Source organism: Ursus americanus, chromosome 2, assembly GCF_024610735.1.
Source record: "Ursus americanus isolate L20-20 chromosome 2, mUrsAme1.1.p, whole genome shotgun sequence".
In the NCBI taxonomy this organism is placed as follows: domain Eukaryota; kingdom Metazoa; phylum Chordata; class Mammalia; order Carnivora; family Ursidae; genus Ursus; species Ursus americanus.
Window position 1 is genome coordinate 72,633,822 of NC_142128.1, and position 17,243 is coordinate 72,651,064.

Below are 17,243 nucleotides of genomic sequence, written 5' to 3' on the forward strand. Positions count from 1 at the left end.
TTGTTTGAATTATAGAGAGAGCACAGATATTATAAATTTAAAAAGTCAGATAATAAGATAAAGCAATTATTTGATTAATTTATTGGCATAAATGAACTCACTTTTTTCAAACCCTGTAATTACCTTTAGAAATTATTGTATTTCATTTAAAGATATATAAAGACATCTTTTTAAAAACTGATTTACTGATTTCAGATGGCAGTCCTGGTTCTAGTTAATCTATGTCAGATATCTACTGAGAAATTCAAACACCTGAAGCCTTTTTTGCTCTCTCCCTTCATTCAGTTATCACCACTACAGAGAAGTAGAAATAGCAACAGAGCCTGGGATTCAGGTAGGAGAGACAATATGAAAAAAAATATTCTGTTCACATCATAAATCATTGTGACATTATTAAGAAAAGAACATAAACAATTCTGAGTGGTTGTCATTAATGGTATAAATATTAATTTCTAAAATCCTTAATGGACTGAAAACTTTAGCACCCTATAGTAATTTTTTTCTTATATCTTGACATGAATAATGCTTACATAGAGTTTTGTGTGCATTGCTCATGACAAAGGAGGGCAAAGGAATACAGAGGGATCCATGCACTGACCCTGGTCTTTGAGGAGCCTGAGCTGCGATCCAAAGTGAATAATCACAAGGTGCTCGAGCCTGTAGAATCTCCAGGAAGCTTTTTATCAAATGCATGTGTTGTGGCTTTCTTCCCTGGGATGATGCTTACATCTCTAAATAAATTTATCTAGGCTGTCTGTGGAGCAGAAGAGGGGAGGTATGAATTGGAAGCTGACGAGAGTAGAAAGGAGGCTCAGAGTTTGGATCAATAGCCGCCTGAAGCTTTTTCATCATTAGCAGCCCTAGGACATTTGGGATGAGCTCTGAGAATAGTTCTGTGCCCAAGTACTTATTACTGAAAAAAACCTCCCCAAACCTCAGATTTAGAATTTTGATCTCACCGGGCCTTCCTATAAGTGGTAGTAGAAGCTATGAGCACAAAGAGCTGTTATTTCTTTAAAACCTTGATCGTTTGAGCAACTGCAGGTAAACCTTAAAAATTCAAACCCACTAAGAAAAAAATTCAAAACAAATTTTAGAGTGAATTTTAATTTGCCAAGTGATCCTTTGCTTTGCACTACTTTCCTTCTAAGATGTCCTGTGTATCTTTTTGTTACTTGTAAAACACATTTTGTGTGAAGTGTGGCAGACGTGGACATTCAAATCTAATTCTTTTGTGGGAGCATTCAAAGTCATTCATCAAGTTGCAAATATATACCAGGTTTTGAGAAAATAAAAATAAAGTCTCTTACATTAAGAGTTCATACTAAAATTGTTGTAGAAAATCATGAATACAATGCATTATAACATCATGAGATAAATGTTTTAAAACATGTTCAAAGTGCTATGAAAGCATGAATGCAAAAGTAATTAATTCTGCCTGAATATTTAGAAACAACTTCATGGAAGAGATGTCAATTTATTTTTTTATTTTCATTTTTTATTTTTTATTTTTGAGATGCCATTTAAAATAGACTTTTAAAGAATAAGTAAAAATATGCCAAGTATCAAAATATAAAGGTATTCAAGGTCCAGGAGAGAGTAGACTATATTAACATATTTGTGGAATTGGCAAATAACTGGGACTGACTTGACCAAGGTATGCTAAGAGAAAACATTGAAAGATAGTCTGAAAGACAGCAGATTTCGTGACCTGGAATGTCATGCCAAGGAGTTTGGAGAATCAATGAAGTATCATAAGGAAATGATAAAATCAGATTAGTAGTTTAAACTTAAGAATGGTAAATCTAGGGGCACCTGGGTGGCTCAGTCATTAAGCATCTGCTTTTGGCTCAGGGCGTGATCCCGGAGTCCTGGGATCAAGCCCTGCATCAGGCTCCCTGCTCCGCTGGGAGCCTGCTTCTTCCTCTCACTCTCCCCCTGCTTCTGTTCCCTCTCTCGCTGGCTGTCTTTCTCTCTGTCAAATAAATAAATAAAATCTTTAAAAAAAAAAAGAATGGTGAATCTAGCTGGTCTGAGGGATAAAATGGGAACCTCTGGATGAGGTGGGTTGTGGTCAGCTAGGGCAGGAGGAAGGTGAATACAAACTATGGTCTGCAGACCAACTCCAAACAGCTCCCTATTTTTATGTAACCTGCAAGCTAAGAAAGGGTTTCTACCTTTTTAAGTAGTTGAAAAAATTTGAATAGAATAGTGTTTCATGACGTGTAAAATGCAAAAGTTATATGAAATTCAAATATCTGTGTCCATAAATAAAATTTTATTAGAGCCCAGCCATGTTCATTTGCATTCATACAGTCTAGGTCTGTATTCACACTACAATGACAGAGTTGAATATCTGTGACTGAGATCATGTAGTTCACAGAGTTTAAAATATTTACTCCCCTAGCCCTTTACCAGGAAAGTTTGCTGACTGCTAATCTAGGATGTAAACAAGCTGTATGGCTGGGTCCAATAAGAGTTACATTCAGAAAGATTCTACCATCATTAGTTAAGTATCAGCATCACCTAAAAATGTTAATTGCTCTAAATATTAACCCAGTTCAAGTTCTGGTAACTGATACAAATCCTAAATAGAAAAAAATAATAATATTATAGTAGAATATTGAGTAAACTGGTAATAAGCAGATAATCTAACTTTCCTTTTTCTTTCTAACACCACGACACCAACTGGAACGATTTTTTGGAAAACAACATTAAAATATTGGAAAATCCCATATTGCACTGAAAACCTGGGGAGGAAGCTATCTCTATGGGACAAATTTCGAGGCATTTTTGACAGAATGTTTTGAAAATGATATTAAAAGAAGCTAGAGAGAGTCATCATGCAACTGCTTTGGGAGAAAATAATATTAATTGGTGGGAAGTAAGTAGAAGAGAGTTTTGAGGAATAATGATTAAAAGCACAAGCTTTGATGTCAGCTCTGTCTTCACAATCTAACTCTATCCCTGTAACTTCACTCATTAAATCTGTATTTAATGAGTAACAACTGTATGCTAGGCAATGACATGATACTCTACAAGCTTAACATCTCCGAACCTATTTAAATCAGTACCTTATACCGTAAGAATCAAATCACCACCACTCAGTAAAAAACAACAGACAGGTCACTGTCACACAGTGCTTGCTGTGTGCTTAGCATTTTTCTAAGCACCTTGTATACAGTGGTCCCCCTTATCTGCAAGGGATGCATTCCAAGACCCCTAGTGGATGCCTGAAACCACAGAGAGTACCTAACTCTATGTATACCATGTTCTTTCCTATACGTGCATACCTACACTACAGATTAATTTATAAATGAGGCGCAGTAAAATATTAACAGCAATGATAATAAGTAGAATTATTATAACAATATGCTATCATAAGTTATCCAAATGTGGTTTCTCTCTCTCTCTCTTAAAATATCTTATTGTCCTGTAGTCAGTGATGTGATGATGTGAGATGATAAAATGCCTTCATGATGAGATGAAGTGAGGACAATGACGTAAGCACTGTGCCGTTCTGTTGGGCTACTATTGACCTTCTGATGGTTTATTAGAAAGAGGAGAATTTCTTCCAGGCTGTGGCTGACCCCAGGGAAAGCGAAACCATGGAAAGCAAAACCAGGGATTAAGGGAAGACTACTGTAAGTATTCCTTTTAATCCTCATGACACCATTTTATAGATGAAGAAATCAAAGTTCAGAGAAGTGGGTAAATTGTACAAGTGTCCCCAGCTTGTGACTGCAGAGTCAAGACTGGAAAACAGTCTGTCTGTCGTCTTGCTCTTAACTACTGCACTCTACTGTTGCTCCAGATAAATTAAAATATGCAAAGCAGCGTGATGTCCATGTTTTGTTGTTCAATAAATGGCGGCTATAACTATATTTGTGGAAATCATTTTAATGTTGAGGTTATATATATTAAAATATGATATATATTAGATTATTATATATATTACATATGATAATATATATTACATTGCTTAACTGGGATAATTTATATCAAGCGACCCCTCAAAGTGAAATCTGAAAGGGGACGTTAACGGAATGTAGGTGGACAGTAAGGGAGTCTGAAAAGAATCTAACCGTGGAGTTTTTTGGAAAATACTAGTCTCCATATTAAAAAATGAATAAAGAGGAGAAAAGGAGCTTTGTACTATCTTTGAAATTAAAGAAAACATTTACTTTATTAAACAAGAACTAAGCGATGAGAGAAATTGACTGAATAAAGGTCAGGGACAGCATGAGAAAATGCCACAGGAGAATTGAAAATAGTTTTTCAAAAAAATTTTCCCTGCTTAACACTATGCAGCAAGATAAATTTCTAATGGAAGAATAAATCAAGGTAAAACAAAAGAATATAGATGCAATGACATCATTTTGAAATGGGGAAAACTTTCTACGACTAATACCAAAACAAACACTATAAAGAAACATTTTATGTTTGAACCGATTGAAAAACAAATGAAAAAGTGAGAAAAATAGTGGTAATCTATATGGCAAAGGATAAGTCACATAGGCTTCCTCCTATTACAGGACCTTTGCACATGCTGTTTTCTCTGCCTGTAAATGCTCTGGTATATCATCCTTCAGTGCTCAGTGTTATTGCCAAGTGTTATTTCCTCAGGAAGGCTTTTGTGGCCTACTATATTTGTTTCGTGGGCCCTGCCACAACAAAGTACCACAACTGAGTCAACAGTAACATATTGTCTCACTGTTCTGGAGACTACACTGTGTTGGCAGTGTTGGTTCCCTCTGAGGGCCATGAGGGATGAATCTATTCCATACCTCTCTCCTAACTTCTAGTGGCTTGCTGGCAATTTTTGATGTCCCTTGGCTTCTGCCACACCACCCCATTCTCTACCTTCATCTTTAATCACTTTCTCCCTGTGTGCCTGTCTCTTTCCAAATTTTCCCTTTTTGTAACCATACCAGTCATATTGAATTAGGTGCCTATCTTACTCCAGTATGTCCTCATCTTAACTAATTACATCTGCAATGATCCTATTTCCAAATAAGGTCAAGTTCTGAGGTATTGGAGGTTAGGACTTCAACATATGAATTTGAGGAAACACAATTCAACCCATAACACTGACATAAACCAAAGCCCCCTTTTTATATTCATTCTTTAAACACCAGGAAAAATATTCTTTCCCTTTGTACCATGAATGAGAGTTGTACTTTTACATTTGTTTGTATTATTGTTTTATTAATATCAATCTTCTCCATAAAACTATAAGTACAATCAAAGTTGAAATTACTTCAATGACAAATGGAACAACATTGATTTGCTCTCTCAAGAAATAGTTTCTCTATGCAAAGTCCTGCATTAGGCATCAAGTATACAGTAATATATGAGGCAGACATAGTCCTTACCCTCATTGACCATGCATTTTAATATAGAAATAGATGATTGATAGATAGATTGATAGATAGATAGATAGGTAGATAGATAGATAGATAGATAGATAAGAGAAGAGCGATAGATGAGAAATGAGGGAGATGCCCTGCTGAACAGTCAATGCTATCAAGTGCATTTTACTTTTTACCCAAAATTTTCCTTTTCCCCTGAAAAAGTTCCATTTCTGGCTCCCCCAGCCTTCCTTCAGTGCAGTCTTAATCTCTAACAGTAAGCAATGAAAACTAAGTTTATCTGTACACTGGACATTCTCTCTCTCTCTCTCTTCTCCCCTACCCCCACTGTGTAGTAAGATCCAGAGCTAATCTACTGCTACTACATTCAGTCTCTGATGTAGGAAATGACGCTGAAACGTGGAGCTCTGGCCTCCTGCCTATCTTCAGGTACACAAGTGGGGGTTTTGTTTAGTTATAAAACAGTGCTACCTCTGGGGCCAGACCACTCTGCTTTGAACACTAGTTCTGTCTTTTTTTGTATAACCTTGTGAAAGTTACTAAATCTATATCTCCTCGTGTTTAAATGATAATAATAGTACTTACTTATGACAATTATAAGAATTAAATATTAAGTAAAAATTTTAATATATTAATATGGCACATAATAAGGAATCATAAAACATTAGTAATATTATGGTCAAATTTCCTGGCTGCTGTCCCATCAGATTCCTAATTTTCTTCTATCTTCCTTTTGGGATTTCATTTTTTACTGTCGTTGTTAAGAGCACAGAAACTTTACCTGAAAACCCTTGCCCCAAAGACTACGGGAACACAGCACACGGAACTGTACCAACCTGAGAAAGAAACTAGAGCTAGGCATTTGTTCCTCTAGAGAGACGGAAATGCAAGGTGATTGTAGATACTGATTACAGCTTGACATCTTAGCTGTAAATATTCCCAGGGCCACCCAAATTCAGAAGAGTGTATTCACAGGGAAAAATCTCTCATAGCTTGTTGCCGAGGATCAAAATATACCAACTACCTTTATTAACTTTCACTTTGGAAAAAACACCTGGGTGGCTGAGGGACAGGAGTGAATGGGATATTATTCATAACATACCTTTTTATTCTTCCCATTTTCAAGTTCATAACTATATCACTTCTTCAAAAATTAAGAAAAAGCTTCACAATTTCTTCTGACAAATCTGAGAAATCTGTGGCGTTTAAATATATTTTGTTTAGAAAGGAACATTTTGTTTTAATCCTGCACCAGAGTTTAATTGTTGGGAAGACATTTCAATCAGTAATAAAATCGAAATTAAAGTTAAAAATCACCTACCTGTAGGTGTTTCATAAATTGACAGACAGGTAGTCAATGTTAACTGTATCATAATTTAATCCTTAGTTGTTTTTTCACCGTTTGTTTTAACATCAATTTCAGAAAACTTCCAATGTAAGACGATAATAATTTTATTAGCATATGAAATAGAGACTTTTTAAGGCCCAGCCCTAGTCTCCACTTCAGTAGGCCTGTACAGGCATGCTTCAGAGATATTGCGGGTTTAATTTCAGACCATTGCAATAAAGTGAATATCACGATAAAGTGAGTCAAAAGAATTTCTTTTGACTTTTGGTTTCTCAGTGCACATTAAAGTTACGTCTCCAGGGGCGCCTGGGTAGCGCAGCGGTTAAGCATCTGCCTTCGGCTCAGGGTGTGATTCCAGCGTTCTGGGTTCGAGCCCCACATCAGGCTCCTCCACTAAGAGCCTGCTTCCTCCTCTCCCACTCTCCCTGCTTGTGTTCCCTCTCGCGCTGTCTCTATCTCTGTCAAATAAATAAATAAAATCTTAAAAAAAAAAAGTTACGTCTCCACAGTGCTGTAACCCATCACGTGCACAGTAGGAACATGTCTTTAAAAAACAATGTACATACTTTCATTTTAAAAATGATTTATTGCTAAAAAGTGCTAATCACCATCTGAGCTTTCAGCGAGTCATAATCTTTTCGCTGGTGGAGGGTTTTTCCTCAAAGCTGATGGCTGCTGATGGATCAGGGTGATGGTGCTGAAGACTGGGGTGGCTGTGACAATTTCTTAAAATAAGACAACAATGAAGTTTGCCACATCAGTTGACTCCTTTCATGGGTGATTTCTCTGTGGCATGCGATGCTGTTTGATAGCATTTTACCCACAGAAGAACTTCTTTCAAACTGTAGTCAGTCCTCTCAAACCCTGCTGCTGCTTTATCAACTACGCTTAGGTGATATTTAAAATATTTTTGTCATTTCAACAATCTTCACAGCATCTTCAGCAGGAGTAGTTTTCATCTCAAGAAGGGCCATATGCACCCCAATGTTCATAGCAGCAGTGTCCACAATAGCCAAGCTGCGGAAGGGGCAGAGATGCCCTTCAACAGACAAACGGATAAAGAAGATGTGGTCCATACAGACAATGGAATATTACTCAGCCATCAGAAAGAACGATTACCCAACATTTGCATCGACATGGATGGGACTGGAGGAGATTATGCTAAGTGAAATAAGTCAAGCAGAGAAAGACTATTATCATACGGTTTCATTCATTTATGGAACATAAGAAATAGCAGGGAGGTCGGTAGGAGAAGGAAGGGAAAAATGAAGGGGGAGTAAACAGAGGGGGAAATGAACCACGAGGGACTATGGACTCCAGGAAATAAACTGAGGGTTTTAGAGGGGAGGTTGGAGGGGAGATGGGCTAGCCCGGTGATGGGTAGTAAGGAGGGCATGTATTGCATGGAGCACTGGGTGTTATACACAAACAATGAATCATGGAACACTACATCAAAAACTAATGATGTACCATATGATGACTAACATAACATAATAAAAAAGAAAGAAAGAAAAGAAAGAAAGAAAGAAAGAAAGAAAGAAAGAAAGAGAGGAAGGGAGGAAGAAACTGCTTTCTTCATTCATCTGTGAAAAGCAACTCCCCATCTGTGTACGTTTTATCATAAGAATACACCAATTCAGTCACATCTTTGGGCTCCATTTCTTTTTTTTTAAGATGTATTTATTGATTTATGTGACAGAGAGAGAGAGCACACACAAGCAGGAGGAGTGGGAGAGGGAGAAGCAGACTCCCTGCTAAGTGGGGAGCCAGATGCAGGGCTCAATCCCAGGACCCTGGGATCATGACCTGAGCCGAAGGCTGATGCCTAACCGATTGAGACACCACGTTGGGCTCCACTTCTAATTCTAGTTCTCTTGCTATTTCCACCACATCTGTGGTTACTTCCTCCACTGAAGTCCTGAACCTCTCAAAGTCATCCATGAGGGTCAGAATCAACCTTTCCCAAACTCCTGTTAATGTTGCCATTTGGACCTCTTCCCATGAATCACAAATGTTCTTAATAGCATCTAGAATAGTGAATCCTTTCCAGAAAATTTTCACATTACTACTTTGCCCGGATCCATTAGAAGCAACTATAACCTTATGAAATGTATTTCTTAAAGAATAAGGCTTAAACGTCAACATTACTCCTTGATCCACGTGCTGCAGAATGGATGTTGTGTTAGCAGGCATGAAAAAAACAGCATTAATTTCATTGTACATCTCCAGCACAGATCTGGGTGACCAAGTACATTGTCAAGGAGCAGTAATCTTTTAAAAGGAATTTTTTTCTGAGCAGCAGGTCTCAACAGTGAGTCTAAAATATTCAGTAAACCTATACGTTGGCTAACTGAACATAATTTGAAGAAAGAAAAAATATTCAGTAAGCCATGTTGTAAACAGACATCCTGTCATTTAGGCTTTGTCGTTCCATTTATAAAGCACAGACAGAGTAGATTAAGCATAATTGTTAAGGGCTCCAGGATTTTCAGAATAGTAAACGAACATTGGCTTTTAGAGAAAGTCACCAGCTGCATTACCCCTAACAAGAGAATCAGCTTATCCTTTGAAGCTTGGAAGCCAGGCACTGATTTCTCCTCTCTAGCCATGAAAGTGCTAGATGGTGTCTTCTTCCAATGTAAAACTGTTTCTTCTACATTGCAAATCTGTTGCTTAGAATAGCAACCTTCCTGAGGTCTCTTACCTAGAACTTCTGGACGACTACATCAGCACTTGCCACTTCACCGGGCACCTTTATGTTACAGAGACGGCGTCCTTCCTGAAACCTCATGACCCAACCTCTGGAGCTTCAGACTTTTCTTCTGCAGCTTCTTGACCTCTCTCAGCCATCGCAGAATTGAAGTAAAGGTAGGGTCTTATTCTGAATTAGGCTTTGGCTGGAAAGAATGTGTACTGGTTTGAGCCTCTACCCAGACCACTAAAACGTTGTCCACATCAGCAATAAGGCTGTTTCACTTTCTGTCATATGTGTGTTCACTGAAGCAGCACTTTTAATTTCCTTCAAAAACTTTTCCTTTGCATTCACAACTTAGTTAACTGTTTTCTGCCAAAGACCTAGCTTTCAGCCTATCTCAGCTTTTGACATGGCTTCCTCACTAAGCTTAATTATGTCTAGCTTTTGATTTAAAGTGAGAGATGTGTGTCTCTCCTTTTCACTTGAACACCTAGAGGCCATTGTAGGGTTATTAATTGGCCTAAATTCAATACTGTTGTATCTCAGGAATAGGGAGGCCTGAGGAGAGGGGGAGAAATGGGGTAATGGCCAGTGGAGCTGTCAGAACACACACATTTATTGAGTCCATCATCTTAAATGGGGTGTGATTTGTGGCTCTCCAAAACAATTATAATAGTAACATCAAAGATCACTAATCACAGATCACCACAACAGATGTAATAATAATGAAAAAGTTTGAAATATTTGCAAGAATTACCAAAACGTGACACAGAGACATGAAGTGAGCAAACGCTGTTGGAAAAATGGTGCTGATAGACTTGTTCAACACAGGGTTGGCACAAACCTTCCACTTGTAAAAAAAAAAAAAATGCAGTATCTGTAAAGCACAAAAGGCAAAGTGCAATAAAATGAGATAGGCCTGCATTTGAGATATTTACTGTATTATTTGGAGTTGTTTACAGTAATCACCATTTACCTAACAGTTATCCCAACCTCGTATGTTCAGTAATATTGTCTTATTTTATAGTTAAGGAAACTGAGGTCTAGGGGAGACAGGTAATGAAAAAGGTTCAAAGGCACCAGAGCCTGAGTACTTCCCACACAGTTATATTTTGTTTTGTATAATTTTAAATTATTTCATTTGCTAATTTTATAACAGATTTGGAGTAAGCCCTTTGTAGATGGAAATACTAGCACTGCTCAGTTTTGTCCATCACAGCACCAAGCACAGCTGTGAGAACTTAATCATTATTCATAAAATGCTTTTACATGATAAGGACATATTTTGTTGAAAGTTGTAACATTTGGGAAAAGAGCCATTAAATATACATTTATATTTATATGAAAATATACTTTCAGGCTTAAAATATGCAATCTTGATTGATATTAATGTAGTTATCTTTCTGGTGTCACAGTATTTCAAAATGGAAATATCTATAAGAGTTTATAACGTTTGTAATTACTGCAAGTTTAAACGCAGAGTATACTCCTATGCCTATGGACTTAACGTTGACTAAAGCACCTACTCATGGTCAATTAGATTATTTAAGATACAGATTCATGTGGTGGTTGTTTGTCCAGAGTTCCAAAGTTCAAACTGTTTTTCTTTAACATGCAAACTTCCTCTGAGCACTTTGCATTTTATAGACCAAACAAACTGACTCAGATAAGATGCTGGCTACTCTCTAGGGAGTTCCTGAAAGCAATGGTGTGTGATACAGCTCTGCTTACTTTTGATGAATTCCTCCATGAAGAACATGTTTTCCCCGCCTTGCCTGTGGTTGATACCACCAGGGAGCAATTCCACTGTCACTGATGAATGCTAGCTAGGTCAGACCTTGTCAGTGCAAATGAAAGTCTTGTGATTAGTATTCTGTACCTTCTTACTAATGAACCTTCTAATCATGAAATCTGTCTGTACTTATAATGTTCTTCTAACTGCTAAGTGCCCTTGAAAGGTTAGATAAGTGGGAAATAGTACTATTGGGTTTTTTTTTCCCCTTACATCATGCCTTTCCAAATTAGTTTTGGACTTACTATTTATGACTCCTAGGATAAGAATTGGTCAACATTATGACAGTGACAACCTTGGTTATACAATTACAACATGAAAACAGAATTCAAATACACAAAAAGATGTACAATCATAATGAAAAATGTTTTTTAGAGACATTCAAACTTCTTGGAGAACATTTTGACAGTAGAAAAAAATATATAAGAATATTTGTACCAGACTTTGCTAGAAAAACATCTAATTGGAAAAAATCATAGGTGAAAAATGTTTTGCACCGAAAAGAATTTAAAAAGTGATTTTGAGGTCAATGTGTAAGGAAAATTCATTCAATATAACCTGAGTAGCTTTTGACTTAAACTCAAAAAGGTGTGTTTTCTTAACTGCTTAAGGATTTATTCGTAATTGTTCCAGATCATTTTTGTATTTCAAATCTAAGACATCATCAGTTGTAAGGTGCATCATTATTTTATACATGACTAAGAAAGAAAAAATACTGCCAGTTAAACTAGGACAAGATACTGGTTGTAAGTCACAGCAGAGATATTCAAATGTGAGGAAAAGTACTTCTTAGAATTGATGAGATAAGGATTGTTGTAAAAAAATAGGGATACGAGGTAGGAGGAGTGCAGGAGATCTACGATAGCATCATCTTTCCTGACCAACATTTCAACCAAACCTGTATTCACCATAGCATAAAACTGAGCAGAGTCTATCTGAATTTACACATCCCTTCCTATTATTTTTTTTTGAGGAGGTACTCTACTCAGTTCTGTTAATAAAATGCTAGTAATTCATTCCATTAGGTGATCCAAGGGTCAGCAAATTTCTATAAAGATCAGATAATAAATATTTTATGGTTCCTGAACCATACGGTCTCTGATGCAGCTACTCAAACTTTGCCAGTGTAGCACAAAAGCAGCTATAGACAATTAAAACTTTATTTATAGACCCTAAATTTTAAATTTCATATAATTCTCATGTATCATGAAATTTTACTCCTCTATTGGATTTTTTTTAATCATTTAAAAATATAAAAATATTCCTGGGACCTATTCTGGGAAAATGGAGTACACATACTTTCCCCCATTCTTTCTACTAATTACAACTTAAACCCCTGGGCATTATGTGTAAAGCAAACATAAAGAGACTCTGAAAGATAGAAGAAAGCAGACTGGATGGTGTACTCAGGGCTCAAGAAATGACAATGATTAAGTTCCTTGGGTGTCTTGTTTTGTGTTTTGTTTTGTTTTGTTTTGTTTTGTTTTGTTTGTCATCATATACCCCAGACTTGGAACTGAAAAAACCAGCAACTCAGATATGCCAATGGATGCAGACAAACAGAGCTCCAGCAAAATCCTGCCCTCTTTAGCCAAAAGACCAGGGAAGAGGCAACCTAGCAAGACAGAAGACTTTTAAACAACCACTCAACTGTAGCCAAATACCATAGAAAAAAACTGTGGTCCCACTTCTACTGATTCCGGCAAAGGTCAAGCAGAGAGCCTAGACTTTCATTCCATCAGGCTGTAGCAAGTCACCCCAACTCTCCTGCTGGGGTATTGTCAGAGAAGGCTAAGCTCGGAACTAGGATTTATACTCACTCAGTAGTAACAGGCCCTTCCCCATATTACCAATGGAGACTATGTGGGGAGCCTGTATTTCCAACCACATTCAGCGGTTATGAAGTATCCTTCCCCAATGGGATGGTATCATAGGTGCCTTACAGAAAAGTTAAAATGTTTGCCACTGCCCAGAATTAATGAGATCCCTCCCACTGCTATCATGTTAGTGAAGGCCTCGTGAAAGCAATAAGACATTTCTTCGTCTCTCAGCCAAAAAGGTACAGCACTCATGGGCGTCAACAGAGACTGAGTGAGTTACCTAGATTTCTGCCCACCTGATAGTAATTATAATACACCTTTCCCATTCCCATGCAGTAGTGTCAGAGGAATCCAATTAACACAGAAAGTTTAAATAAGACCCAGAATCTCTTAACATAATATGCAAATTTCTGGGTTTCCATTTAAAAAATTATTCTCATTGCAAGAACCAGAAAGATCTCAAACTGAATGAACAAAATAATAATACTAATCAGTGAATGCCAACACTAAGATGAAATAAATGGTGGAATTATCTGACAAATCTTGTTAAAGCAGCCAGAACAAAAATGCTTCATGAGCAATTACAAACATTCTTGAAGCAAATGAAAGAACATAAATCCTCAGTAAAGAAAGAAAAGGTCTCAGTAAAGAAGTAGAAAACATAAAGAAGATCCAAATGGAAATTTTAGAACTAAAAATACAATAACCTAAACGAACAAAAAATGCTATTGATAAATCAAAATGGAATTATGACCCACACCAAGACAAAAAAAGAGAAATAACAAACAGAAAACAAAAACTATAATGGCAGACTTACACCCTAATGTATCAACAGTTATATTAAATATAAATAGAAAAATACACCAATTAAAAGACTGAGATTCACAAAGTGAATCTAAAATCATAGCCTAATTATATACTCTCTCTATATAACAATATAGGCAGATTGAAAACAAGAGATATAAAAGGATATCTAATGCAAACATTACTTAAAGGGAAACAGAAGTGACTATATTAATATTCTTTTAATTTGACTTCAAAGAAAAGAAAATTCCCTGAGAGAGAAACATTATACACACCAGAAATAAAAATACAGGCAATCTTAAATGTGTATATACCAAAAATCAGAGCTGCAAAATCAGTAAAGCAAAAGCTGATCAAAATGAAAAGACAAATAGACAAGTCTGTAATTATAGTTAGGGACTTCAACACCCCTTTATTAAAAATTGATGCAAAAATATGGACAGAAATTCAGCAAAGAAATAAGAGAACTCAAAACATAATAAACCAATGTGGTCTAATTTACATTTATAGAGCACTTTACCAACAACAGCAGAATACACATTCTTCACAAATTCACATGGAACGCATATCAAGATAGACCATAACCTATGCTATAAATTGAAATGATTATTCTCTAACCATAAACCCAAAAAAACACAAAAAACAAAAATCGAACTAAAAAAATCAATAACATAAAGATAACAGGAAAATCTCTAAGCTTGGACACTGAAAAACATCTAATGTTGCTATCTTACCAGCTGGTTAGTTAGTTTCTTCATAGAATGTTTCAGTGTTGTTCTCCATTCTGTCAATTTGGAGTTCCAGGAGCAGCAGTAACTGGATAGATAAACCTCAGTGAATGGGAGCTCATGTTGTTGAGACCATGAATAGCTTTCAATCCTGTGCCATGCCTTCTCTATTCCTGCAACCATTTTACTAGCACTGGAGCGGCTGAAGACAGAGGCTGATTGATGACAAGTGAGTTATGGTTTGCCTATTTAATGCTTCTTCAATAGTGGACACTTTTAGATGGAGATTTACAAGTATATTGATAATCTGTTGCTATGTAACAAAGTCCTCCAATACTTGGCAGCTTAAAACAACAAGCATTTATTATCTTGTATCAGCTTATGTTTAGAAATCCAAAAGCAGCTGGTTCTGGTTAAGGCTCCCTAGAGATTGCAATAAACTTGTTGCCTAGAGTTGAAGTCTGGGTACTGCATTCACATGGCTGTTGGAAGAAAGCCTTTTTCCTCACCACATGGGACTCTCCATTTTTTCCCCTTCCCTTTCTTTTTCTTTCTTTCTTCTTTCTTTCTTTCTTTCCTTCTTTCTTTCTTTTTCTTTCTTTCTTTCTTTCTTTCTTTCTTTCTTTCTTTCTTTCTTTCAAGATTTTATTTATTTCAGGGAAAGCAAGAGCTACAGAGAGAGAGAGAGAGCATGAACAAGGGGGAGGGGCAGAGGGAAAGGGAAGCAGACTTCCCATTGAGCAGGGAACCTGATGCAGGACTGGATCCCAGGACCCTGGGAACATGACCTGAGCCAAAGGCAAATGCTTAACCAATTGAGCCACCTAGGTGTCCAAAGGATTCTTTTTTTTTTCTTTTTTTTTAAGTTCCCTTTCACTTTTAATCTGCATTTGTCTTTAGGTCTGAAATGAGTCTCTTGTAGGCAGTATGTCAATTGGTCTTGCTTTTTATCCATTCCATCACCTTATGTTTTTTGATTGGAGCATTTAGTACATTTACATTCATTTATTCATAGGTATGTACTTACTTCCATTTGTTACTTGTATTATAGGGATTTTTTAAGTTCTTTTCTGTTCCTTTCTTCTTTTTCTCTTTACTCTCATGATATGCTGGATTTTTTAAGTGATATGCTGGATTTCTTGCTGTTTATTTTTTGCACATTTATCACTGAGTTTTAACTTGTGGTTATCATTAGATTTGTATATAACATCCTATGCATATAGCAGTCTATATTGTTGATGGTCACTTAAGTTTGAACCCCTTCTTTTTTTTTTTTTTAAGATTTTATTTATTTATTCGACAGAGATAGAGACAGCCAGAGAGAGAGGGAACACAAGCAGGGGGAGTGGGAGAGGAAGAAGCAGGCTCATAGCGGAGGAGCCTGACGTGGGGCTCGATCCCATAACGCTGGGATCACTCCCTGAGCTGAAGGCAGACGCTTAACCGCTGTGCCACCCAGGCGCCCCTAAGTTTGAACCCCTTCTTTACTCATCACTCCCCCATGCTTTAAGTATCATACTTTACATGGTGTCATACCTTACATCATTTTATTTTGTGAATCTCTTGACAAATTTTGATAGATATCCTTATTTTTACTGCTTTTGTGCTTCCTACTTTTCTTAGTCCTTATATATGGCCTTTCTTTTCCACACAGAGTCCCCTTTAACATTTCTTGTAGGGCTTATTTAGTGGTCATGAATTCCTTTAACTTCTGTTTGTCTGGGAAACTCTTTATCTCTCTTTCTATTCTGAATAACAGCCTTGCTGGATAGAGTATTCTTGGCTGCAGATTTTTTTTTTTTTTTTGGCTATATTTTGCCACTCCCTTCTGGCCTTCAAAGTTCTTCCTGAAAAATCAGCTAATAACCCTTGTTTTTTCCCTTGTATGTAACTCTTCTCTTTTTTTCTTGCTGCTTTTAAAATTCTCTCTTTATAACTACTTTTGCCATTTTAGTTACTATGTGTCTTGGTGTGGACCTCCTTGGGTTGATTTTGTTCAGAGTTCTCTCCGCCTCCTGGATCTGAATTTCTGTTTCCTTTCCTAGATTTGGGAACTTTTCAGCTATTATTTCTTCAAATAAATTTCCTGCCTCTTTTTCTGTATTCTCCTTCTGGGATCTCTATAATGTGAATGATATTATGCTTGACAGTATCACTGAGTTTCCTAAGTCTATTTTCATTTATTATTTTTTTTTCTCTCTCATGTTCAGCTTGATTGCTTTCCATTACTGTGTCCTCCAGGTTTCTGATTTGTTCTTCTGCTTTCTCTAGTTTACTATTTATTCCAACTACTGCAATTTTTAATTTCAGTTATTGAGTTCTTCATCTCTGATTGGTTCTTTTTTATGTTTTCTATCTTTTTATTAAGAGTGTCACTGAAGCTCTCCACTCTTTTCTCAAGTCCATTGAGTATATTAAGATCATTAATTTAAATTTTCTATGGGGCATATTACTTATTTTAGTTTTGTTTAGCTCTCTTGCTGTGACTTTGTCCTGTTCTTTCATTTGGGACATTTTCCTCTGTCTCGTCTTTTTATCTAACTCTCTGTGTCTGTTTCTGTGTGTTACAAAAGTCAGCTACATCTCCTGGTCTTGAAAGTAGTGGTCTTAAGAAGAAGAGATTCTGTAGTGCCCTGCAGTGCAGTGTCCCCTGTTCACCAGAATCTGACCCTTCATGGGTGTCT

General features: G+C 36.7%; 1 protein-coding gene across 3 annotated transcripts in view; it reads left to right on the top strand.

Annotated features, from left to right (window-relative positions):
* ZBTB41 (zinc finger and BTB domain containing 41) overlaps positions 1-17,243 on the top strand; it is a 106,559-nt gene that overhangs the window by 14,569 nt on the left and 74,747 nt on the right. Inside the window, exons 2-3 of one of the 3 annotated variants that reach the window (XM_045787738.2) lie at positions 9,486-9,588; positions 14,636-14,788. The exons of 1 other annotated variant lie outside the window; for it this stretch is intronic. The gene's annotated coding sequence lies outside the window, so the exon portion shown is untranslated. The remainder of the gene's footprint in view (positions 1-9,485; positions 9,589-14,635; positions 14,789-17,243) is intronic. One more of the 3 variants, XM_045787737.2, reaches the window with a different exon arrangement.